We start from the raw sequence: 26513 nt of genomic DNA on the forward strand, positions 1-26513 counted from the left end.
ATAATTAATAGAGAACAAGGAGAAGATAGAGAATAATGGATCACTCAGCAAAGGGTTTTATTAGAATATTTATATACAAGTTGGTTTTGGTTACAAGTGATCAGATCCAAACTAAAAACTATGACAAGATAAAGTTTATCCAGTAGAGTTTTGTTATACAAGAATTCTATGTGAATACAACATCAATATCGAGTAGATCCTTTCCATGCAAGGATTCTGCATGAACCATTACCATTATTGAGTAGAGCCTTGCCATGCAAGGACTCTACGTAGGATGTACCAGATGAGTACATCTATCACCCCCCCTGCAAGTCTAACGGCAGTGCTTTGACTGAGAGTTTGGACTTAAATGTATACAAGCGAGAAGAGGGAAGAAGCTTGGTAAGGACATCATCAACCTGTTCCTCACTAGGAATAAACTTAATGATTAATGACTCCTTAACCACCTTGTCCCGAATGAAATGGATACCAAGCTCAATGTGTTTTGTTCGAGCATGCTGAACCGGGTTTGATGCAAGATGAGTAGCTCCTAAATTATCACAACAGAGAATAGGTGGAGAGGAGGAAAAACCCAATTCAGATAGTAACATAGAAAGCCAAGTGATATTAGAGGTAGTAGAAGCAAGTGTGCGATACTCATACTCAATACTGGAACAAGAGACAGTCTTCTGTTTCTTCAAACTCCAGGAAATAAGATTGCGGCCAAGATATATGCAAGAGCCACTTTGGGATTTTTTATCAATAGGACAACTGGCCCAATCTGCATTGGGGAAGGCCTCAAGAGTGTGAGGTGAATCACAATGAAAGAAAATGCCATGATCAATTGTCCCTTTGAGATAACACAAGATGTATTTGACAGCATACCAATGTACATTAGTGGGGGACTTCATGAATTGACAGACTTTGTTAACTACAAATGAGATTTCAGGTCGAGTCAAGGTAACATATCGAAGAGCACCAATTGTACTCCAATAAACATTGGAACAAAACCAATAGGTTGCTTCATATAGACATCCTCATTGAGAAACCCATGAAGAAAGGCAATGGATACATCAAGTTGATGAATGTACTAGCTAGAAGAAATAACCAAGGAAAGTAACGTGTGAATAGTAGTGGGTTTCACAACAAGGCTAAATTTCTCATCAAAATCAATCTCAGCTTCCTAATGGTTACCCTTGGCCATAAGACGAGCCTTGAAATGTTCAATTGATCCATTAAACTTTATTTTAATTTTAAAAATCCATCGATTTCCAATAATGTTCTGATCACTTGGAGGAGGTACAAGAGACCATGTTTTATTCTGTAAGAGAGCACGATATTCATTAGCCATGGCGAGCACCCACCTCAGAAAGACGACTGGCATAAAGTGCACATCAAGGATTGGGTTTAACAATCCCATGTTGAGAGTGATTAGTCATACGCCCGAGGAGGTGTAGGAGGTGGGTCAGGAGATAGGTCAGAAAGAGAGGTGGGGCTTGTAGTAGCAGAGTTGACTGCAATATGAGAAGAAAAAATCATTGGTGGTGGTCCAATAATCAGAGCAAAACAAGGAGATGATGACGATGATGAGGTACCCAAGGCGAACGGAATTTGAGATTCATCAAATATGACATGCTATTATTACCCATTATGATGAAGAGCATACCCAAAAAAACACAACTTCAGGAGCGGAATTCCAATTTATGAGAATTGTAGGGTCATAGATAGGAAAAACAGGCACACCCAAAGACCCATAGATGCAGATACTCGGGGTCTTATCAAATAAAGCATGCCATGGGGATCGACCATTGCGAGAAAACAATGACAAGATATTGATTAAATAGGTAGTAATGTAAAAGACATGAAACCAATAATCAAGAGGAACGGATGATTGAGCAATGAGAGAGAGACCATGTTCAACAATATGTCGATGTCGATGTTTTACTCTGCCATTCTGAGCTGGCGTGTGAGGACATGAAATACATTGTTCAATTCCACACGCATGAAAGTGATTTCTGAGAGGTTTAAATTCAGTACCATTACTCTGCCATTAGAGCCGAATTGATTTTCAACACGTCTTTGAAATTTCAAGAAAATAGATGGAGCTTCAGATTTGCAGGCTATGGGAAACATCCAAATGAATCGGCTAAAATCTTCAATAAAAATAATATAATAGAGAAATCCAAAAATAGAAGTAATAGGGGAAGGTCATCATAATGAATAAGTTCAAGAGGAAAAGAACTAGTGCTACTGCTATGAGAATAAGGAAGACGATGACTCTTGCCAAGTTGACAAGGGCCTAGAATGACATCGAAGTTTGTAAAGGCTTCATTATTTTTTTTTGGAATTACAAGAAACAAGCAAAAAAAAAAAACTAATAGCATAGCTGCTTCCATGCTTCAGCTTCTAAAGATCCTTGCTGATTTTGACTGATATAGAATTGATTCCACCACAAAGACCTTTTTCAGAGGAAATAGTAACAATAACATTCTTCTTGACATCAATACCTAGCATTACAAAGAACCAAATATAACAAAATTTCAGCAATATTATCTCATAAAAAGTATGAAATGAAGAAAGTGAAAGTGATCCAGTGGTAAACAAGCAAAAATTATGGCTCTAAATTCTAAATCAAGCAAATAAAGGTTGGAGCATAGAGAACTACCTCTGTAAATACAAGAGTTTGGATTTGATCATTTATATTCAAAAACAACTTGTATATAAATATTCCAACGAAACCCTCGGCTGAGTGAGCCATTATTCTCTATTTTCTCCTTGTTCTCTATTGTGGTGTCAAAGCGCTTGTAAGACCAATGCTTCCCCTTTTTGATGTTTGGGTTTGTTCTTCTTCTATTCTCTTCATCATGTCCAATATATAGAACAATGAGAACTCCTGTGGAGTCTCTTCGTCATTGATCGGTGCCTTCTTACCTAGCACACATTTCTTTTAATTGATCTCTGTCGAAATCGATGACAAAAACTATATATGATGTTTTCAGGTTGAAAATGCTCTTCTTGGTCATCAGCTGGTCAGATACGTTGATGGATCGACTCCTTGTCCATCATCTTCGACTGGTCAAGCTCCTTCCGCAGAAGAAGCTACAGCTATTTCTTTTTGGAAGAAGCACGATCATTTTCTTTTTAGTTGGACGCTTTCCTTGCTATCTGAGACATCTCTTTATCATGCTATTGGTTGTAAAACCAACAAGGAAATTTGGGACACTTTGGAACATCTCTATGCACCTCGTGATACTACAAGTGCAGTCCATCTTTGCAATGAACTTGGCAACCTTCAAAAGGCAAACTTGTCGATGACTGATTATCTACAGAAGATCAAACTCTATGCTAAGAAGCTTGCGGCTATTAGAGAACCTCTTACCAATTCTCAGCTTATCCACCATGCTATTCATGGGCTCGACAATGAATATGATGCTTTTATCACTGTTGTAACTACACGTCCCAATCTTTCCTATGCCAATTTGCAAGGTATTCTACTTACATTTGAGAATCATTTATTACCATCTCATCGTTCTCCTACCATAGATACTCCTCTTGCAAACTTGGCATCCAAAGATTGTGACAATAAACCTGTGCCTTGTGATAATGGTTCCACCAAGCCCTCTAAGTACAACAAAAATCCTTGTCAAATTTATGGTGGAAAGAATCATTCTACTAAGTACTACCACAAACTTCTCAGTTTATTGGATTTTCTAAAACCGCGACAGTCATCCCATAAACCGTCTGCTATCTCGCCATCGGCCTACTTCTATTGACGCCTAGTTTTCGGATTCTGGCACCACACCATCTGACATCTGAACTAGGCAATCTTCAACTTCGAAATTCATATGATGGTTCTAATAAAGTGACGATTGACAATGGTCTAGGTTTGTCTATTTAGCACTCTGGTTTTATTATTTCTGGTGCTTCTAGGCTGCTCTACATGAATGACATTCTTTGCATTCTGGATATCAAACTCAATCTACTGTCTGTTGCAACATTTACTGCTGATAATAATTGTTATTTTGTGTTTCATCCCTCTGAGTTCTTTGTTAAGGACCTGCGCACCCAGAAGACTTTACTGTAGGGTCCGAATAAAAATGGGATGTATCAGCTTCATTTTCCTTCTAGTTCAAATCAGACTAGCTTTCCTCTTGCTTGTGTTGGTGAAAGGGTTAGTATGGATATCTAGCACCGAAGATTGGGTAATCCATCTCCGTCATGATTAATCTTCACTTAAGTCACCTTGTCAAACAAGTTGAGGCATTCTTCAATTTCTCTATCCAGTAGTGGTCTTCTAAAATTTAGAAGGCAGACTACTTGACATCCACTGAATTAGTATTTTAGCTTACTCTGCTGTGATTTTAGTTCTTCAATCTAGATTTGCTTTACGTAGTTACAATATGATTAAGGCTATGAGATGTTAACACATTACCCTTATTAGTGATATTTATACTCGTATATGTACTTGTTCTTCTTTTGTTTTCAATATTTATGATGCACTTTATAAATTCACAAGGAAGTTAAAATCATAGGATTCGTCATAGACCCAAGCCCACAGGTGATACAACTTCATGATAGTAAACCTATAGAGGAAAATCTGCTATTGTATCACATGTTGATCAATTCGCCTTGAAATAGGCACTGAGATATATAATTATGCCTACTTGTTGCTTTTTCTCTCCTTTATAATGAGAAGTTTGGCCTACAATGTACATGAGAAGACAAGGAGATGAAGAGAGTTCGAAAACTACATTGTACTATGCCTGTGAACTAATTAGAATAAATTTTCTTTGTTTTCTTGTAAGACTAAAGTTACAAAGGTTGTCAAGAAGAGAAACAAGTTATTTTGTATTGAAATTTAATTTGGATGAATAAAATTACAAGTTTATTTAATATTTGAGTTTTGTATCCAATTACAATCAAATTACAGGTTATATGTAACAAATTACAGGTTGTTTTGGTAAGTGCAAAAAAAAAAAGAGATTTACCAGCCGTCGTGACTAACTGCTGCTAGAAAAACTTGTGGCTGCCACTGTAAACTTGTAGAGGCAGTCGAGACTTACCCTTTAGCGGCAGTCGACTGCCGACACCTGGTTTAGCAGTAGCTTGTCAATTGCTGGTAAACTTTTTAGTGGCAGTTTTGACTACCACTAAAAATCATTTTTCTTGTAGTTCCATCAAGAAGCATGTCATTTCAGCATTTAAAACAAGTCTTTAAGCCACATCTATCACAAATGAGTTCAAAAAATCACATAGCACCTCCCATTTCAGCATAAGAATGCTTCTAGAATCATGCATCTCTCAAATATCAGGGTTAAAGAGTACCCAAAACCTAAAAATTTCAGCATAGAACACGTTTTTAAATCAAACATCCTTCACGCATTTGAGTCAAAGAGAACCCAAAACCCAAAAAAATCAGCTTAAAACATGCTGATAAATCAAATACTCTTCAAACATTTAGATCAAAAAGAACCCAAAACCCAGAAATTTTAGCAACGTTGTGATTTCAAAAACAAGCATTTTTCACATAATGGGATCAAATAAGGCCCAAAACCCAAAAAGTTTAGCAATGTTATAATTCTAAAAACATGCATTCCTCACATTTTGGGATCAAAGATATTCAAAACCTAGAAATTTCAGCAATATTGTGATTCCAAAAACATGCATTTTCCACATAATGTGATCAAAGAGAGCCCAAAACCCAAAAAAAGTCAGCAATGTTAGAATTCTAAAAACATGCATTCCTCACATTTTGGGATCAAAGAGAACTCCAAACCGAGAAATTTCAGCAATAAACATGATTCCAAAAGCTTGCATTGATCTTGAAACATACCCCATTTCAACTTGACATTCACATGTGAAAGCATCCAAGAAACACAAATTCTAAATTTTGTTAGTGTGGCATGTGGGTGGACCTAGTCCATTATTTTCAACGCAAAACATGCTAGTCAACCAATCATCACTATAAGAAAAATGGTCTAGGGTAGTGGTTTAGAGCCAGCGATCTTTGAGACCACTGCCATAGTGAGAAAAGAGGTCACTACCCAGTAAACTAAAGAAAAGAAAAAACAAATTGGACGGCAATCTTTGTATCAATTTATAACTTTTAACCGAATTGGAGTCAGTTTAAAACCCATTTTATTCCATTCGACAAATTAACTAAAACAAAATTCCAAAACTTTTTTAGAAGATTTACTTCTTCCTGTATTCAACAAGACAAAAGTTTGTGGTATAGAAAAGAATCCTTTCACTAAGAGAATACAAGAGATCAATCAAGAAGAAGGGAATAAGACCTCTAGTTCTGCTACTTCTTGCATTCATTCTACTCCATACCATTATTGTTTGCTTGAGAGTGATTGATTGAGAAACCGGATAAGAATGGTTGAGAAATCGATGGCATACTACTCAAGAAAGCTTCATAATAGCATTGCTCACTTGAGAAGGTTCCTTTTATGCGTGAGTCAACCGACTAAGAAAGGGGAAGATTTGTTTCCAATGATGGGAAAGCTACACACCGTCATCGATCCTTAGATTCATTCAACCAAGAGAAGGTCAGGCTCTAACCCTCTTGATTTTCATTGTCTAATAGTTGTATTTTGGAGATAGTGGGTAATAGGGTTTTCTCCCAATCAAATGATAGAAGTGTGAAATTTGGTTTTCAATAGGAGGTAGGGCTGCACATAAGTCAAATGAGGTTTGATTCAAATCCAAATCCGATCTAATAAGAGCTAGATTCGGATACCTCCCTTGATCCTAACAAATCGGATTGGATTGGAAAAGTTGATCCATTTAGTTAATGGATCAAATTCAGATATGCCCTGATCTGATTGGCTAGCTATGAAATATTATATATTATTTATTATTTATATATTATATATGTATATTCTATATATTATTTATATAATTATATATTATGTATTATATATTATATATTATATCATAATTTTTTATTACATTTATAATCGAATCGGATGTCTGGTAAGATATTCGAATTCGAATTCATTCTCTTAAAAATCGGATGGATTCTAATTGGATTTTGATCAGTCGGATTTCTTATCTAATTGGATTGTATGTGAAGCTGAAGAGTTTTCTCCCAACTCTATAAAGCTTTATTGAGTCACTACAAAACCTTAGAGGCCTAGACCATAAATTACTAACTATAAACTTTAGGAAAACACATTAAGAAACCCATTAAAACTTGTTTCTATACCAACCACCTTCTAAATCTCACCATTCACACACTCTTTTCGGTCTATCTCGTTCACTTAACTTGTTTCTATACCAACCACCCTATAAAACATGACGTGCCATGTCAGTATGACTCTCCTTTTAGGAATGTACTTGTACTTTTTTTATTTTCTTTTACTTTAAAAATATAAAATGATACATTGTCATAAATAAAACTACACACTATAAAATGGGAAGGGTGTTGTTTTGGGCGACGTGGCCTTCTAACCATTGACATAATTGTATCCGCATGTGAATCGTGTGAATATGTAGCAAATGAGGTTTTGGGATTGCTATGCACATAATATATTTTGTCTTTTTTTAATTTACTATGTAAGTAATGTGTGAAGGTATGGCGTTGTTCTTCGTCCTTCACCACAATACTCCACAGTGCCCACCGACTGCACTCTTCACCGCCTCCATTCTCCACCATTTTTAGACATTCCTCTTAATTTGTATGTGTATATCAGTTTTCTGCTTCCAAAGAGCTTATAACATGCTACATCGGTCCTAACTCCTGAGAGAGAAACCCCCACAAATGACAAAACATAAGCTAGAAGGGGGATTAGTTTTAGATGGATGATTTATTCAAACTTTAAATTACAGATTTCTATATATGAACATGCAGATGCAGTAAGAGAAAAGTATCTTATATGGATTTCATCTTTGGTTCATTTAATTATTTAAATTACTTGTCGTCCTTGAAGCAAGCGTGCGGCTTCAAAATCCAAATAAACATGGTTGGTTTCGCTTTAGTCATTCAAGTTGCTATTCTGGGCCGGAGGCAAGTTAAAACATAAACTCATGACCAGACATCATTTATCATTTTCTACTTCTTTCTTCCTATTTTATTGAAGCCTCCCAGTCCCAAGCAGGAGGAGGAGGGGTTAGTTTGGTTTCCCAATAATAACAGTTTTCCCAACGAAAAGAAGTTTAATTTTGGTCGGAGTTCTGATTTGAAACCATGTTTGACGCCAACCTAAATACGAGATTGTGGAACCTCTCTCTCTAGCTCTCTCTTACTCGCCGCCCCGTTTTATCTAGCAACTATAATCTTTGAACCCTCCTTGTCAACTCTGAGCTTCAATTTCGGTTTTAGTTTGTGTTTCAGCGTCCACCAAATTTCAGTTTTGGTTTTAGTTTGTGTTTAGCATGCATTTGTCCCCACCAAAAACTTCCCAAGAAAAGAACAAAAGGATATCTGGGCTTCCTGCGTATTTTGTTTTCTTTGATTCTGTTGTTACAAATTCTGTTTTAAGTTCTTGCTTCTCTTTTTGCTCTCATTTTTTCCCTTTTTTCTTCTTTATAGGCAATAATAAATTTCTACTACTTTCCTGTTTTTCCTAATTAGAGTCAAGTGTATAGTTTAAATACATAGATTTGGTGTATGGGGATGAGGATAATCAAGGAAGGCGAGAAATAAGAGGAACAAAGATCAGGAAGAGATATAGTGAGAGATTCTGGCAGTGGACAAAGAGATGAAAATGGGTATGGATTGTCATTTTCTAAATTTAAAAACAAAACATCAGGAAAGGATTACAAGCTTAAAATATAAACCCTAAATAAACCAGTATAAATTTATATCAATATGGCAACAGGGCGGGGCGGGGACAGTGAGCCTCTCCCCATCCCCGTCCCCATCCTTGCTAACGGGGATAAGGTTATCCCCATCCCCATCCCCACGGGATCCCCATTCCTTGTAATTTTTTATAATGTTAATAATTTTGTTTTTGTTTTTTTATTTAATTTAAAAAATAAAAATAAAATAATTAAAATTTACGAAGTATTAAAAAAGATTCAAACATATTCAACTATATTTTTAAAACATTAATATATAGACGTATGTGTACATATATACATGTATACATATATATTAGTCGGGATCCCATGGGCGGGGATCGGGGTCCCCGCGGGGCGGGGAGTGCTCTCCCCGTCCCCGCTAACAGGTATGAAAATTTCCCAATCCCCGTCTCCACGGGGGGAAATCATCCCCATCCCCGCCCTATTTGGGGTGGATCCCCACGGGGATCAGGGAAATAGGGAAAATTGCCATCCCTAATTTCTCTCCTCATCTTCATTGTTGTTGTCAAGAGTTCTTAAAAATTGTAGCGATACTCAATTTAGTTTTTGTGATCCTTGTTTATGCAAGGTTAGAGAGAGGAGAGAGAAAGAGAGAAGAGGCAAGGAGATAGAAAAGCATCAAAGCATATCATCAAGATGACTTTTGCTACCCATTCCAACCTAGATTGCTTTCATAATTCCTACTGTTCGTACACATTTCCTTTCCAAGGTATTTTTTTTCTTTTTCACCTTTTTGTACACATGTTTAATACCATATTCATCACCAACACCGTCCTAATCAATCAAGTTTATTTCTGACAACATTAGCAATCACTCCCGTGCTCAGCACGGGTTACTCCGCTAGTTATATAATTAGAGAGAGAGGGAGATTGTATTATAAAAGAGAGACAATTAAGAGAGAGCATTTATAAAGAGAGAGAGAGAGAGGGGATGTAAGGACGTTTGGTATTAAAGAACTCATGATACAAAACCCTAATATTAATAAAATAAAAAAATATTATTAAATTAATAATAATATAATAATAAAATAATAAAATGTTAATTAAATATTAACAAAGTATTCGTAAAATAGTAATAATATAATAAAACTATAATAAAATATTAATAAAAATAATAATAACAAACAAAGATATTAATTATTAAATATAATACTAATAATAATGTATAAATAAAATATCAATGCAATACCAAAGTAAAAGTAAAATTACTAACAACTAAGTAATAAATAAATAATAAAATAAAAAAATATTAATATTAATAATTATATAATATTAAGTGCAAATAAAATATTAATACAATATTCATAAATTCATTATAAATACTAAGATACTAATTATTAAAGACTAATAAAATAATAATAAGTGATTCTAATTCTAATACCCAAGGATTCCGATTTTTAGTCCTTTCTTTGAACCAAACAGACCCTAAAATAGATTTATCTTCTAAAAAATTATTAATTTAAAATCCACTAAATTTCCATTTAAAAATAACAATTATTAACAAAAGTTAGTAAAAATTAAAATATATTTGTCTTATAATAGTTAATAAAAACTAAGCAATCTAGTTTCTTTAAATTGTTAAATAAATCATTTCAATTCTACTTAAAAATCAAACTCAATAAACACTAATAAAAATAAGAAATTTAATCACTAATTAAGAAATTTATTGTTTTATGTTTCATTGTTTAATATCAACCTATTTAACCTATTTAGATTGGATCAGATCTAAATATCTCATTTCCTTAATGGAATCGGATTTGAGTATTTATCCTCTCAATTATTGCATTAAATTACTTTTTTCCTTTTTCTTATTTTATTTTCTCCCTTATCCTCATTAATATAATAAACCAAAAGCAATTTGCTTAGGGGTTGATAGTGCACGATCTGGAAGCTCCTGGCTAGAAGATGACCTGGACCTTAGTCACGAGGCAAGTTGAACCTGCAAGATAGAGAATCAGAGAACCCGGGTGGCTAACCCTGAGAGGTTGCTCCGATGCTTAAGTTATTATTGTATTATGGTTGCGAGCTAAATACTTGAGTAATAGGATGCTAGTGAGCAAATAATCGCGCGTACCTAAGTCTTGGGGGTTGATACCCTTGTATAGCTGAGATGTCATAGGTCTCTCGAAACGTTCCCAAAATCTTCGGCCCATGACGTTGGGATCCATTCTGCTTTGGCAGGAGAGTAACACGACAATTAATGAGGTCTATTGTTTCCGTCCGATTCGGACGGAGAGAAGATAAGGCCTACGGTTATGCGACGTGGTCTCGGGAGGTTCGGAGATAACTAGCAACCTTCTAGGTTCGGTTACATGACACCTCAGCGTGTGTAGGTGCCAAGGTGCTCTGGTGCCGAGGTGCTCTGGTACGGAGGTTTGGTACGACTTTCAGGTGAGCCCAGGTGGGTTTGGTACGACTTTCAGGTGGTCCCTTACTCATTTGGTCAGGCCAAATCACCGCTCATCAATTGCCCCCCACTCCCCATGCCAGGGGTCCCGACCATGCGTGGGGAGTTCATGGTGAGAGCCCAGGTGGGTTTGGTACGACTTTCAGGCGGTTCCAAAGGTGACTCTTCAGTCGGACCTGCATAACCCGTTGGCTCGACCAGGGAATACCCAGATCGCATACCGGGTACGCACGGATGTCATGCTATTTATAAGCTCAACGAACGTCAAAACACGCACTCAACCGATTTTGACCTCAATTAGCATGCAACCGGTTTTCATGGGAGCCGTCAGATTACGTAGATCTCGACCGTTGAGATCCGGTTGCGGTGGCTATAAATATGGGTTAGAGGGACCCATTTTTTCACCACATATTACGTGCTCGAATTTGTTGAGGTCACGCTCCAGTTCTTCCAATTCGGTGTCAGTTGTCTTTGCACCAGAGGTCTTTTCGCTTTCTTTAGTCTTCTTGGTGAGTTCGCCTCTCCTTGTTTCTGTTTCTTGTTGTCTTCTTCTTCTTAGTTCAATATGTCTAGTATTAGTTTGGGTGGCCTTTTAGATGAGAGGGGAGGGTCCGCCAGGGCCAAGGTGGATACCTCAGTGCGTGGTGCAAACACCAACCCGTCCGAGGCGGACTCACCTCGGCAAGAGTGCGAGATCTCTAGCAAGGGGCCTCCACTTCGCGTCGGGCTCGGGGACCGGATAGATTTGGCCCTTCTACGATGATGGCTGATAGGCTTCTATCCCTAGTAGCTCGGTACAAGCTGCCCGATAGCCTTGTATATAGCATTCCCTCAGGTAGTTTTCCTTGGAATCACGGTCATGACGAGATCGTGGTGTTCAAGGAACAACTCGTAGCCAGGTTTCGATTCCCACTTCACCCTTTCATCATTGAGGTCGTCAAATTTTTTGACATCGCCATAGATCAGCTTCATCCCAACTCGATTCATAACATTGTAGGTATCATTTCCCTTTTCCACGACTATAACCGGCCTTTGAACCTCGACATCTTTTCCTAGATCTGCTTCATTAAAAAGAATTATGCCTATGTTCTCCTCGAGCACAAGCGAAGTTATTACATGTCTCCCCGTCCTTGCTACAAACTCTGGCACGACTTCCCAAACAAAGTTTCAGCCTGGAAGAGGCACTACTTCGTAGTTCGCAACACTGCAGGGTGGCCGTTTCCAACGCACTGGAGACCTGCCATTCAGGACCCCGGTATCAGATTGGACAAACAGATACAAGAGGAAGTCTGATCTTGGGCTCAGGTTGAAGATCGAGAACTTCATGACCAAAGAGAAGCTCATACAAGTCGGGCTGAGTCCTCCTGGTAGGTCGCCATCATGATTGTCGTACTTGCTTTCTTCTTCATGGTTTATCTTGACCTTGTGACTTAACATGTTCATTACTTTTTGCAGGAGTAATGGCTGATATTCCTGTTGCTAAGCTCTTTAGAAGTATGAAGGGGAAGAAGAGAAGGGCCTCCAAGAAGGCCCATCTCCACGAGGCCACCACCACTTCAAGTGTCGATACCACCACCCCTGAGCACTCGTCGGTTGATGAGCACCCTCAGGTTATTGATTTGTTCGAGGAAGACCAAGGTAGGGCTTCTACGTCTCACTTGCCCGAGGAGGAGGCCACGGTGTCCGAGCCCCAGCCCACTCAAGCGGCCACCCCTTCGAGAGACGACACATCCCGGGGAGCTCGGAGCATTTTGACTCTGAAGTTCAGTCTCCTCAAGAGTAAAGACACAGTTTTCGCCGAGGAGGTTATGCATTGGGCCAATCTGCCGGTGGCTCAACTCGGGGCCAGAGTGGTGACTCACTGATAGTGGTACGTATCTAATACTTAGACTGTACTCTTTGTTGCTCTCCTTCGATACTTAGATTTTGTTCCTTCTTTGGTAGGTAAACTCCGTGACCCACACCCTTTCTTATCAATCCAAGGTGCAACTGAAGTGAGCCCTCCAAGCTGAAGAAACCTCCCGAAGCGCCAAGCGCGAACTAGACTTAGCTTGCAGCAAGATCCCTAAGCTAGAGAAGGATGCGCGAGCTCAAAAGGAGTTGATCGTACTGCTGAGGGAGGAGAAGAAAAGGCTCAAAGATGAGAGGGAGGCCCTCCAAAGGGAAAAGGAGAACCTCGAGGAGTTCATGAAGGAGCGCACGAATCCGTCAAGGAATACAACTCTTCGGAGGAGCAAAGCAAATTGTTGATCAAGACGGGCACGACGGCCTACTGCAAAGGATTCAAACTTAGTAGGTGGTTGACTCGGCGCGAATTCCCCCAGCTCGACCTCAGAGCTATCACAACGTCCAAGGTCACCGAGGAGATGGCCAGGGAGGCTGCTAATGACCTAGACTTCGACGAGGAGAGTGATGACGACCTCCTCGACGAAGAGATAGTGGAGGAGGGAGATGGAGATGCTGTCACCGAGGACCACATGGAGACCAACCCACCCGCTAGAGCTACTGTTGGGGATGAGGAGCCCCATGTCAACTGATGTCTATCTGCCTCTTTTCTTGGACCCCCGTACAAACATGATGTTTCAAAACTCTAAGCTTGATTGAGTACTTGTAGTTTATTTTTGTATGTACTTCGAACTTCCTTCCATTAATACAATGTAATAGTTTCAAAAATTCTTGTTGTGCAAAAATTTTCTAAGTACAGATTATTCCGGAACTCCTGAGTAGGAATAACTCGATCTCAATCTACATCGAAGTAAACAGACACTGTAGGGTATATGCTCGATGTGTCTGCACATGAGCTACTTATTTGCCCATGCCAAAGCGATTGGGTTCTCAATTGCCTATGCCTTAGCGACAAGGTCTTACGTTGCCCATGCCGAAGAGGCGACTGGGTTTTAACACGCCTATGCCGAAGAGGCGACTAGCACTTATCTACCCATGCCGAAGAGGTGACTGGGACTTATATTATACTGAGGTCTTTTGCCAGCTCGGCACCATAGCCCTTAGGCTTTGGGAATGACTTATAGTCCTCTCTCCAGTTCGATGTCCTTTTAACCAACTCAGTAGTCTTGTGGACTTGTTTTTTTTTTAGTCATATTGGAGTCGCGAGCTCATAGATAGTATCTCCACAAGTTGTCAATGCTCCAAGCTGAAGGGACTTGTTTTCCTTCCATAGTCTAGAGCTCATATGTAACTTTGCCAAACACTCGTCTCACTTGGTATCGATCCTCCAAATTTGGCTTGAGCTTACCCACATCAGACTCAAGCACCATTACCTTGCGGAGCATCAGGTCACCAACTCGATACTGTCGCTTCCTGACCCGGGCATTTTAGTACCGAGCTACTCGCTGCTGCTAAGCTGAAATCCGGATATAGGCCAGGTTGTGTACTTCTTCAATTAGATCCAAGTTAGTCCGGAGCTCGTCGTCATTCGCCCCTTCATTGTATGCTTCAAGCCCCAACGTTGGCACTTCAATCTCTACCAGAATCATGGCCTCCATCCCACACATCAGGTTGAAGGGTGTTTCACTAGTCGCAGTCTTGAAGGTCGTCCTATAGGCCCAAAGGACACTAGACAGCTCATCCACCTATAACCCTTTATCTCGCGCCAAGCGAGCTTTCAGTCCATGGAGGATAGCCTTGTTCGTCACTTCGGCTTGTCCATTCACTTGTGGGTGTGCCACCAAAGTGAAGTTTTGCCAAATTCCCATCTCAGCACAGCAATTTTAGAATTTGATGTCTTCGAACTGCTTCCTATTGTCCGAGATCAACACCTTGGGTATTTCGAAACAGCACACAATGTTCTTCCAGAAGAAGTTCTGCACGTTTCGAGTTGTAATGCTTACCAACAGTTCAGCCTCCACCCACTTTGTGAAGTAGTCCACTGCTACGACCAAGAATTTCCTATGCCTGGTTGCCGGCGGAAATGGACCGAGGATGTCGATCCCCCATTGTGCGAAGGGCCATGCGTTGGTTAAGTACTTTAGATCGGTAGCAGGTTGATGAAGGATGTTGGCATGCCTCTGACATTTGTCGCATTTCTTGACGAGCTCGAATGCGTCTGTCTTCAAAGTAGGCCAGTAGTTGCCATGCCTCAGTGCTTTTTGGGCGAGCACTCTGCTCCCCAGGTGTCCTCCGCATAGTCCTTCATGGATGTCACGAAGTACTAGTTCACCTTCTAAAGGTTGCAAGCAACGTAGGTAGGGGAGCGTGAAGGACCTCCTGTACAGATGTCCGTCAACGAGGACATACCAAGATGATTGGCACTCTACCCTCCGTGCTGCATTGCATTCTGCTGGTAGGGTCCTATGGAGCAGATAATCAACAAGCGGGTCAATCCAGATCGGTTCTGCCTGCAACACGGGAGAAACCTCTTCTGCCGCCCTAAGAATGCTGGGTCGAGACAGGTCTTCTATATATATAGTTCGCATTGTGTTATCGCTGGTACTTGCAAATCGTGACAGGGCATCGTCCTCAACATTTTCAGACCTCGAAATCTGCTTGATGAAGAAATAATGAAAACCTGGTAAGATTTCCCTAACCTTGGCTAGGTAAGCTACCATGGTTGAATCGTGAGCTTCGTAGTCGCCCTTGACTTGGTTTACTACCAACTGAGAGTCGCTGCATAGAATGAGGTGTTTGACACCCATTTCTTTAGCTAAGTTTAGCCCAAAAATTAGTGCCTCATACTCCACCTTGTTGTTCGACGCCTCAAATCCGAACCGGAGAGCATACTCCAGCTTCACCTCACTCGGGCCGTACAATATTAATCCAGCACTACTTCCTCACTAATTAGACGAACCATCTACGTGTAGGATCCAATGCTCCTCATCCCAAGTCAATCCTACCCTGACCGAGGTTGGTGCCGCGCTGGTTAACGCCTCCAACGTGTTAGATGGCTCAGTCAGTTCAGGGGTCGACATGCTGAACGTACACTTTGCTACAAAGTTTGCCAAGACTTGGGCTTTGATTGCTCAATGTGGCTCGAACCAGATGTCGTATTCGCTCAGCTCAATGAACCACTTCGCCAGTCTCCCTGACACCTCGGGCTTAAGCAGAATGTGCCTCAAAGGTCTATTGATGAGGACGACAATGGTGTGGGCTTGAAAGTATGGACATAGTTTCCGAGCTGCTACTACTAGTGCCTACACTAGTTTCTCAATATTGGAATATCTGGTTTCCGCATCTTGCAAAACTTTGCTTACGTAGTAGACTGGTACAGCTTCTATGATTAGTACCAAGATGACCACCTCATCACTCACGGAGAGGTACAGCTTCAGTCCGTCTCCTTCCTCAGGTCGGGTCAAAACCGGGGCGGTACTTAGGTACCTTTTCAGCTCATCGAACGTGAGCTGACACTCTTTAGTCCATGCAAAGTCTTCATTTTTTTATTGCTTTAAAGAAAGGTAGGCACCGACTCACCGATTTAGACATGAACCGGCTGAGAGTGGCTACTCGGCCAGTGAGTCTTTGAACCTCCTTTAGTTTTTGGGGCGGTCTCATATCTAAAATGGCCTTAATTTTATCTGGATTGACTTCGATGCCACATTGGTTCACTATGTAACCGAGGAACTTTCCTGATGTGACGTCAAAGACACACTTATTCGGGTTAAGTTTCACGTTCAATTTCCTTAGAATTTGAAAAATCGAATTTAAGTCATCAATTAAAGAATTGAAAAACTGGGTCTTCACGACCATGTCGTCAACATAGAACTCTATTGTATTGCCAATCAAAGGCTCAAAAATTTTATTTACAAGTCGCTGAAAAGTTGCTCTAATATTTTTTAAACCAAAGGGCATGACTTTATAACAATACAACCATAGCTCAGTTACAAAGGTAGTCTTGTCCTAATCGGCTAAGTCCATCCTAATCTGGTTGTAGCCAGAGTAGGCATCCATGAAGCTTAGCAACTCGTGCCCCGAGGTCGCATCTATCAGGTGGTCTATTTTGGGAAGGGGGAAGCATCCTTTGGGCAAGCTCTATTCAGGTCGATGTAGTTGATGCACATGCGCCACTTGCCGTTGGCCTTCTTCACCAGCATGGGGTTGGCAACCCAACTCGGGTAATGGACCTCCCTGACAAAGTCTGTAGCAAGGAGCTTCCCGACCTCCTCATCGACTACCCTCCACCGCTCTGGGGTGGGGTTGCATTTTCTTTCTCTAACTGGCTTGACTACAGCGTCCACATTTAACTTGTGAGTAATCACACTAGGGTCGATGTCGGGCATTTTTGTCGTAGACTAGGCAAAAACATCTAAATTATTAAGTAGGAAACTTACTAGTTGTGTTCGGAGCGGTTCACTTATCAGGTAACCGATCTAGAGAGTCTTCTCGGCTCGATCTCAGAAACTGGTATGTGAACCGTCACCTCCATCGGGGCAGCTCACTCCTCGGTGTAGTCCGCTGGTTGCTCTAGTTCAACATCTTCTGCTAGTTTTGTCTTTCCTTTCAATGCATCCACGTAGCACTTTCAAAACTCGAGCTGGTCACCTCGTACAATCCCTATTCTGCAATCCGTCGGGAACTTCATCGCTAGGTAATATGTCAATACTATTGCACATAAGACATGCTAGATGGGATGACCTACGATCGCGTTGTAGGGGGACGGAGTTACAACCACCAGAAAGGTATGCTCGAATCGCACTATGTTTGGCCATGTTCCTGCCTCTACTGGTACCATGATCCAACCAAGGGATCTGACTTCTTGTCGCTAAATCCTACTAAGGGAGTGTCTACTAGCTCCAAGTCACTTTTCTTCAGCTGTGTTCTTTCTCTTCATGCAAAATATAGTTCTTCAGGTATCTGCGGTGAATGAGCTCTTCGATTTCGACGTGGAGATTCCAACAGTTCACTATGTTGTGGTCATGGTCCCGATGAAAATGACAATACACGTTCAGGTTCCTAGTCGTTGGGTCTCCTCGTACCTAGGTGGCCATTTGATGAAGGAGGAGTCCTTAATTGCCATCAAGATCTCTCTTCACTTTGCGTTGAGAGGAGTGTAGTTGGTTCTTTCTACAAGAGGGGTCCTGGATCGTCGGCTCGACCTGTGGCTTCGGGAGGGGGACTTACTCCTCAAGAGAGGTGACTTACTTCTCCTAGGTGACTTGATCTTCTACCTTTTTGTGTTTGTTGTTGCTTGTACCTTCTTCTTCTCTCTTTCTTTTCTCGCCTTGTCGGTTTTTCAGTTTTTGACTGACCTCTTCTTTCGTACTTATGAATCTCTCGGCTAATGCGAGAAACTCTGTAATGGTCATTGGTCGATTCACTCCGACATACCACCTGAACTCCTTGTGTGTGACTCCTTTCCGGGCTACGGTGAAGCGTACTATTGGGTCGAGCTCTGGTATTTGTATGCAAGTTTCATTAAAACATTTGACGTAGCTCTGGATTGACTCGCCTTCCCTCTACACCACGTTCAGAAGGCTCTCTTGTGACTTCGGGCACTTCTTATTAGTGATGAAGTGGGCTGGGAACATGTCCACAAATTGTCCCCAATTTCTGATTGAGCCTGGAGCGAGGTTCCTATACCAAGCCCGGGCTAACCCTTTGAAGGTAGTGGAGAAAGCCACACACATACACGCTTCATTGGCCCCGACAAGGTGCATTTGAGACTGGAACACGTCTACATGATCGCTGGGGTCGTAAGATCTGTTGTACTTGTCTAACAGAGATACCTTGAAATCCTTCGGCATTGGGATCACTAGTAGCTTGGGTGACAAAGGGATGGCCGGCTCAATAAAGCTGGAGCCACTTGTGTAGCCACCGAGCTTACCTCTTCCCTTTCTTTGCTCTGTTCCAATGGTTGGCTGTTATTCGTTGGCAGGTTGTTCCTAGCTGAGGCTCAGCGAGTCTTGCAACACCACCGTTGTTGCTTGTTTACTGGCTTGGTGTTGGTGCTATTGACTTCTGTATGGTCAAGCACCTCAATTCTGGTCCGCTCTCGCTCCTAAACACTATTGCAACGTGGATCAGGGTTCCTTCTTGTTGCTTCTTCTTGGTCTCGAGACCGGTGTTGACAGTTGAGCCCGCACCTCAGGCCCCAAGCTGACGATCATCGCATCGTTATCCATTGCTCTCCTGTAGCGAAAGTCATTGTTGACTATTCCTCTCAGGCTGGCTAACTTCGAGCATGTCCTTTGAGTTCCCCCTTTGAGAAACTGGGGGAGTGTGTTGTCTGTCCGTCATACCCCGAGGTGGGGTCTGACCCCTGGGAGGGACCGGTACCTGCGAGGTCCCCTCACCCCGATGGAGGGAGTGGCAGACATTCTGATGGCGAACCTCGTTTAGAGTTTCAGGATGATGTGGATTCAAATGAAGCAGATCCACCAATTCCAGAAGTTTCAATAGTATTATTTTTACCAACAATACCAATAGCATTTTCCACCACTGCAACCAAGCCAACAACAGATTCCGTCGCAGCACATAGTCCTAGTTCTGGTTCTGGTTCTGACCTATGTGCTGCAACGGAATCTATTGTTGGCTTGGTTGTAGTGGTGGAAAATGCTGCTGGTATTGTTGGTAAAAATAATACTATTGAAACTTCTGGAATTGGTGGATCTGCTTCATCTGAATCTGCATCATCCTGAAACTCTAAACGAGGTCATCGAACTGAGAATGCCCAACCCCAGGAGGAATCACAGAAGGCTCTAAAAAGGTGGTGTTCACTTGGGGCAATGAGACACTTATCTGTTGGGTTGTCTGAGGCACTAACAGAGAGGGGATCCCTGAAGCAGTCATGGGAATGGTAAACTACCCGATACTCACTGAGGGGCCTTGAGGGAGTGACATTTGATGATCCTGCCCCCTAGTAACATTCATATCAATGCCCTTAATGGTGTTGCTGGAAGATGCCATTGAAAAAGAGTGTAGTAGTTGATGAAATGTAGTGTTGACCTTTCGATTGTTTCCCACAGACGGCGCCAATTGATAGTGCATGATCTGGAAGCTCCTAGTTAGAAGATGACATGGACCTTAGTCGCGAGGTGAGCTGGACCAATTTACAAGATAAAGGATTAGAGAACCCGGGGTGGCTAATCCAACGAGGTCGCTCTGATGCTTAAGTTAGTATTGTATTATGGTTGCGAGCCGAATACTTGAATGCTAGGATGCTAGTGAGCAAATAATCGCGCGTACCTGAGTCTTGGGGGTTGATGCCCTTATATAGCTGAGATGTCGTAGGTCTCTTGAAACATTCCCAGAATCTTCGGCCCATGACATTGTTATCCGTTCCACTTTGGCAAGAGAGTAGCGTGTCAATTAATGAGGTTTATTGTTTCCCTCCAATTCAAACGAGGAAAAGATAAGGGCTACGGTTATGCGACGTGATCCCAGGAGGTTCAGAGATAACTGGCGACCTTCTAGGTTTGGTTACGTGACACCTCGATGAGTGTAGGTGCCAAGGTGCTCAGGTTCTGAGGTGCTCTGGTGCCGAGGTGCTCTGGTTCCAAAGTGACCAAGTTCTCGAGGTCCTGCGATCTGCTGTCATGGCACCACACGCTGATTTGTCCTCTGGCTGGCAGGCCGCATCCACATGTCCCTTTCTCATTTGGTCGGGCCAAATCACCCCTCATCAGGGGTGATCATTTTAGTCTGGCTCGGGCCTTAGCCCCAAGAGGCCCACAAATTTCAAGGCCAAGTTAGGCCTAACACATCAAGGTAGGCATGGGCCAACTAGTTCAGGTCAAACTTCTTCTCTTTATAAACAAAAAATGACAAGCTCGAGCCCAAGCCTAGCTTGGGCAAATGGCTTATAACCACAGACAATTTGTCCGTAGCTACAGCTCAACTTTTTTTCCACGGGTGTGAAGTTGCCCATTGTTATATCCATTGTTTTAGCTACAATTTTCATAACTGTAGCTAAATTGTTATATAATACCTTTTTCACTATTAATTTTATTATTATATAATATAAATTATTAATGTATATTATATTTTTACTATATAGTATTTTTGGGTCAAGCTTGGGCTTGGGTTGGGGTTTTTTGGGAAAGCCCAAGCCCGACCCAAAAAACAATCAGAACCGATGTTTAAAGCCTGAGCCCAAGCTTGTCGAGCTACCTAGCCCATGAATAGGTCTAGGCCTAACCAACTCGTAAAGAAATAATAGTTTAAATTAGTTAATAAAAATATTAAAAATAGTCCTAAAAATAATGAGAGATCATTTTAGCATATTTCCCACTATTTCCATCATTAACTTATTTTAGCATATTCCCATAGGCGTCTTCTATTATTAGTCTATTATATTCCAAAGAAAGAGAGAATTTTACTCTCATCCAAATTTTTATTCATATTCAAATTCTATTTAATTGGTTAATTGTTAGAAAATTATAGCTTGAAACCTAATAACTAAAATTAATGAAAAACTAATAACATTAATAAAAATATTAAATTTTAGCAAGTTTTCATCTAGCAACTATTAAAAATTAAGAAATTAATAAAAATTAGTATTGATAGGATTATATAGATAGATAGAGAGAGAGAGAAATGAAAAGTAACAAATCATTTATAACTTAGCTCAAACTGACTAGACCTATAAACTTTCAAGGCCAAACAACTATTTTCTTTTGAGCTATGATATGCACCAAGACGACACATAATGCGAGTAGTAGGGTTGTAAGCAAAATGAATTTAGATCAAATGTAGCTACATCCGCGTCAACATCCAATTATGAAATCTCTAGATCTACATCCACATCTAATTATTGTGTTGGATTTCAAACTTAATCAACAACAATCATATTATGTTTAAAATGTTCCCAAAATTAAAAAGTAAATAAAACTAATTACTTTTAAAGTATATATGTATAACAAATGCATATAAATATAAAATATTAAATTTATTGATTATAAATTTTATATAATTACACATAATGTCTATATGTATACATAATTATACTACATATATATAACAATTTTTTATTAGACGTGAATTTTAATTATTGGGGTTAAATCTGCACCTAATCTGATTATTAATCAAATGCAAGTTCTAACATCCAAATATGGGATTATCATATTCGAAGTATAATCAAGTGTCAGACTTTTGAAGTCCAATGACGGCCCTAGCAAATAGGGCCCAAGTTAAGCAACCCCTAAGCTCAACCAAGAAGTTAAATAGATATATGGTAAATGCTATTATATAATATTTAGATAACGAGTTTTATATTAATATATGGATAGAAATTTTTTATTTTTTATAATAGACTAAAATTAAATAAAAAAATTAAGTTGTAAAAGAAGTCATAGTTTTATAATCAACACAGGCAAGCCTATCCATGTCCTAGGCCTAGACAAACATTATTACGGTTGAGGTGTAAGCAAGACAACCTTAAAATTTGTTAATACACTATAAGAAGTTGCTCAAAGATCTTTTATTTATTTATTTATATATTTGGTTTATATGGTTATACAATGGGATAGTTCATTCCCCATAGCTCCTTCAGCTTCAATATTATCTAAAAATAGTTAAAAAATCCAAAAATAATGTATGCATGGGTTGCACTTGGTTTGGTTCAATCTAATTACAAATGGCACATTGCTCTTAGGGGTGCAACTTGGGAGGGTTGGGTCATGATGAGGATCAACCCAAGCCTAACCCGAAGTCTTAAATCTCAAGCTTGGGCTTAGATTAATTTAATTATGACTATAACCTAATTTTATATATTTACTAATGCATATGTAACACTACAAAAAAAATGTAACATTTAATAATTAATAAAGTAAAGTAAATTAAATGGAAAAAATAAATATTTTATTAAGTAATTAGCAATACTTTATTAGTTTGCTAAAAATTATTAACATAATTAATCCAAAATTACTAAATTATTTTTAACAAATTATTAAAATAAAGATTAGTTATTTTAAACAACATTGCATTCCTTTCTTAAATCCTGTGCATGACATGTGTCCCCACTAGTACTTCTTAAAATAGAAGTCAGAAATTTTCTCTACCTTTAAATTACTTTCAAGCCCTTGTTAAAAACTGGTCTGATGCTACTATTGGCATTTTTGGCTCAAACTCAGGGGGAAATACCTCTGGAGATTTTCAGACCTACTTGAAGGAATAGGAAATTCAATCACAAAGATCATGTCTTAAGACCCCATAACAAAATAGGGTGTTGGGGTGGAAGAATGGACACATATTGAGTGTTCTAAGAACTTTGTTGTAAGATTCCCATGCACTTACTTCCTTTTGGGCAAAGGAGGCCAACATTGTTGTATACCTCATTAACATACTTTCCTCTTCAATTCTTCGTGATGTCTCTCCTTTATGATACTTATTTCATTACCCTCCAAATTTCTCTTCATTTTATTGTGAGCATCGGAAAACGGCTCACTTAGGCACCACCCATCAGTTAAGGAAATGGAGGTAACGGGACCTTTGGAATCTATATAAAAAAATCATTTTTATCAAATAGTGATTCCAACGCTTGAGGCACCAACTAACCAATCCAAGTAAGACTCGGATGGGAGAGGGAAGGGGTTAGGCACCCCCTCTCCTGGGTCCAATAGGTGGGGCCCACATGGTATTTTAAACAAGCATAAACACAAAATACATAATTATTTAATCAATCAAGAACATGCTAGTAACAAAGAAAGAAAGAAAAAACTACAAGAAGCCAACACAAAAGAAAATTTTCCCTATCAACTATTATTGTTATTATTATACTTTTTTATTTTTTATTTTCCATATTTTTTTATTCTTTTATGTTTTCTCTTCTTTTTTATTTTATCAATTATTTATATTTTTTGTTGTTTTCTTATGAAACCCTATCTGTGTACTTACTTTGTGGAATTTAACTTTTTATCTCCTTTTTTTATTTTTTTTATTTTACATTCCCCTTTTTTTATATTTTTCTCTTTTCCTCTTGTTGATTTTGATTTTTGATTTTTTAATTTTCATTAATGTTTTCCTTTTCATAGCTTATTTCCTCCATTCTTCTAAGTATATCCTGGCTATCAAGTTAAATGTCCAATTCTGTAACCGGTATTCCCACTTCATTCTCCCAATGTGCAAAGAGACATAACCAGTCTTGATCTATTGTCTTTTCCCAATCATCTACCCCTCTTTTCCTTTTCCCTTTTCCCTTTTCCATTTTTTTTCACATCATCTACTAGCTTACGAGATGTTCAGGTCGGTTGTCTTCTTCAAATTCAGCGGCAGGGACATTGAAGAACCATGACTGAAAAGTGATCTCTGGTCACAATCTCGAGAGGTCAAATTAAAGAACTGCTCAGTCCAGAAGCGTGTATATGAAAAGTAATGAAATAAATAACCTAACAAATCAACAATTAGCTGAGATAATCAAACATTGTTTGTGAAAGAAATCAAATAACTAAAAAAGAATGAAAAAAAATGAGAAGTAGAACAATGAACTAGGCAACAATCAAAACATCTAGAGAGAAACTATGATAAAACTGGGTTGAGGGCAAAGATTTTACACACCCTGATTCGGCAAAGCGATTCGTCACTGGTTCTGGGCGGGATTTTGGCCTATGTTAGAATGATGCAACAAGGGAGATCTTAATCTGATATCTTGGACAATGCTTAGACAATGATCATTGCCGCTATTCTGTTTTCGTCGGGATGGCTTCGGCCTTGAGAACGATCACTACTGCAATCAAATTCGGTATGGCTTCAGCCTGAAGGAAATGCTTGGACAATGGCTACTACCACTATTCTATTTTCTTCGGGGAAAGTGCTGAACAATCATTCAACGGTGAGAAGTGAGGGCAGAATGATATGGGAAGAGAGGGAAAGGAAGAGGAAGAGAGAGTGTGGAAGAGAGTGAGAGAGATAGATCCGATGGGGAAATGAGTTGTCACCGAGATCAAATCCGTCGTTGCAACCAAATGCAATGACGTGACAAAACTAAGATGGACGAAATAAGAAAGAAAGAGACGAAAGGGAGTGAGAGTAATGAGATCCAAAGAAAGAAGAAAAAGTTTGAGAAAAGAGGGAGATCGGAGATACAGAAGTTTGATTTCACTCGTAACTCACCACCACTAGTTTTAGTGTATGAGAGAAAGAGGAAGGTGAACAATGCAGAATTTTGAATTAGGGCAAATGGAGATATTAGGTTAAATTTATATGGGACATTATGGGTATTTTTGTAAAATTTGGAAAATATAAGGGCAATTTTGTAATTTTGAGAGCTCGGGTCAAACCGGGGGTGCTGGTTCAATGATGAGGATTTTTGGGTCAAAGATCAGAGGGCTGAGATAGGTTTTGGGCACAAAGAGGAGTTTTGCATGTACGAGCTAGTAGGTAGGGTTGTTCATAAGAATGCCCAACCCGACCAAACCGACCAACCCGGACCGACCCAACCCTAGTCGGCCGGGTTTTCATCAGTACCGATTGGTTTCAGGTTGGGAAAATATATAAATTGATATATTGGATCAGTTTCGGTTTCCTAGTTTGAGTAGTTTCCTACTTAACTATAACTATCTTCTACTAGAACTAGAAGGCCCAATAGGCAATTACAATTAGAATAGGCAACATATCCTAGTTTCTAATTTTCTATAATCTTTTACACCAAATAGGCAACCCATTAGGCAATTACAATTAGAATTCAATTAGGTGTCCTTTTCTACAGGAGCAAAACCAAAATCGACCCAAATCGACCCAACCCGACTCAAACCGACCAGGTCAGTTTGGCCTATCAGTGGGTCGATTTTGGTTTCCACCTCAGGTAACCCGACCAGGTCGGGCCGGTTGGGAAAACCCCAATAAACTGACCCAACCCGACCCGTGAACACCCCTACTAGTAGGATTGGCTAAAATACAATTTTTTTGGATGACCGAGAAAATAAGGGTATTTTTTGTTGAAATTTGCAAGGATAGGGTTTTTGGACATTTTGATTTGATTGGTGGGGTCAGATTGACTCAAATGGGCCTAGATCAGATAAATCTAGAAGGGACTTGATTCTATCAATCAAATGCTTCAAAATAGAATCTTGGTACAATAGAAAGGAAAACAAAGGCAATTTGCGCTAAAATTTTACATTTGGGTATTTTAGAATATTCAAGATCTAGTGGTAATGTCTGATTGGTTCAAGGGGTCAAGATTGTAAGGATATAGGTCAATAAGAGGATCTGAAATGGGATCTTGGTTTGATAAAAGGGTAAACAAGAGAATCTTATGTTGAAACTATAGGCAGATGTTTTGGTGTGTCTAGGGCTTAATTGTATGGTCTGATTGACTTAGATGTGTTTGGATCATGGGGATCTAGGTTGTAGGTATTTTAGGCTAACGAGAAGGTAAACAAAGGAATTTTGAGTTGAGATTTTCTAGTTAGGTATTTTGGAAGGTCTTGAGTCTA

The 26513-nt window shown here is 39.7% G+C and overlaps 1 long non-coding RNA gene across 1 annotated transcript; it reads right to left on the reverse strand.

Annotated features, from left to right (window-relative positions):
• Positions 1–2117: 2117 nt before the first annotated feature.
• Positions 2118–25250, reverse strand: LOC148853083 (uncharacterized). Its single transcript, XR_016099818.1, has 2 exons — positions 24637–25250; positions 2118–2486 (listed from the first exon to the last, which is right to left on the reverse strand). It is a non-coding gene; the product is annotated as an uncharacterized LOC148853083 (long non-coding RNA).
• Positions 25251–26513: the final 1263 nt, after the last annotated feature.

This window comes from Nelumbo lutea, chromosome 5, assembly GCF_056320005.1.
Source record: "Nelumbo lutea isolate HS-2025 chromosome 5, American lotus-T2T, whole genome shotgun sequence".
Classification (NCBI taxonomy): Eukaryota; Viridiplantae; Streptophyta; class Magnoliopsida; order Proteales; family Nelumbonaceae; genus Nelumbo; species Nelumbo lutea.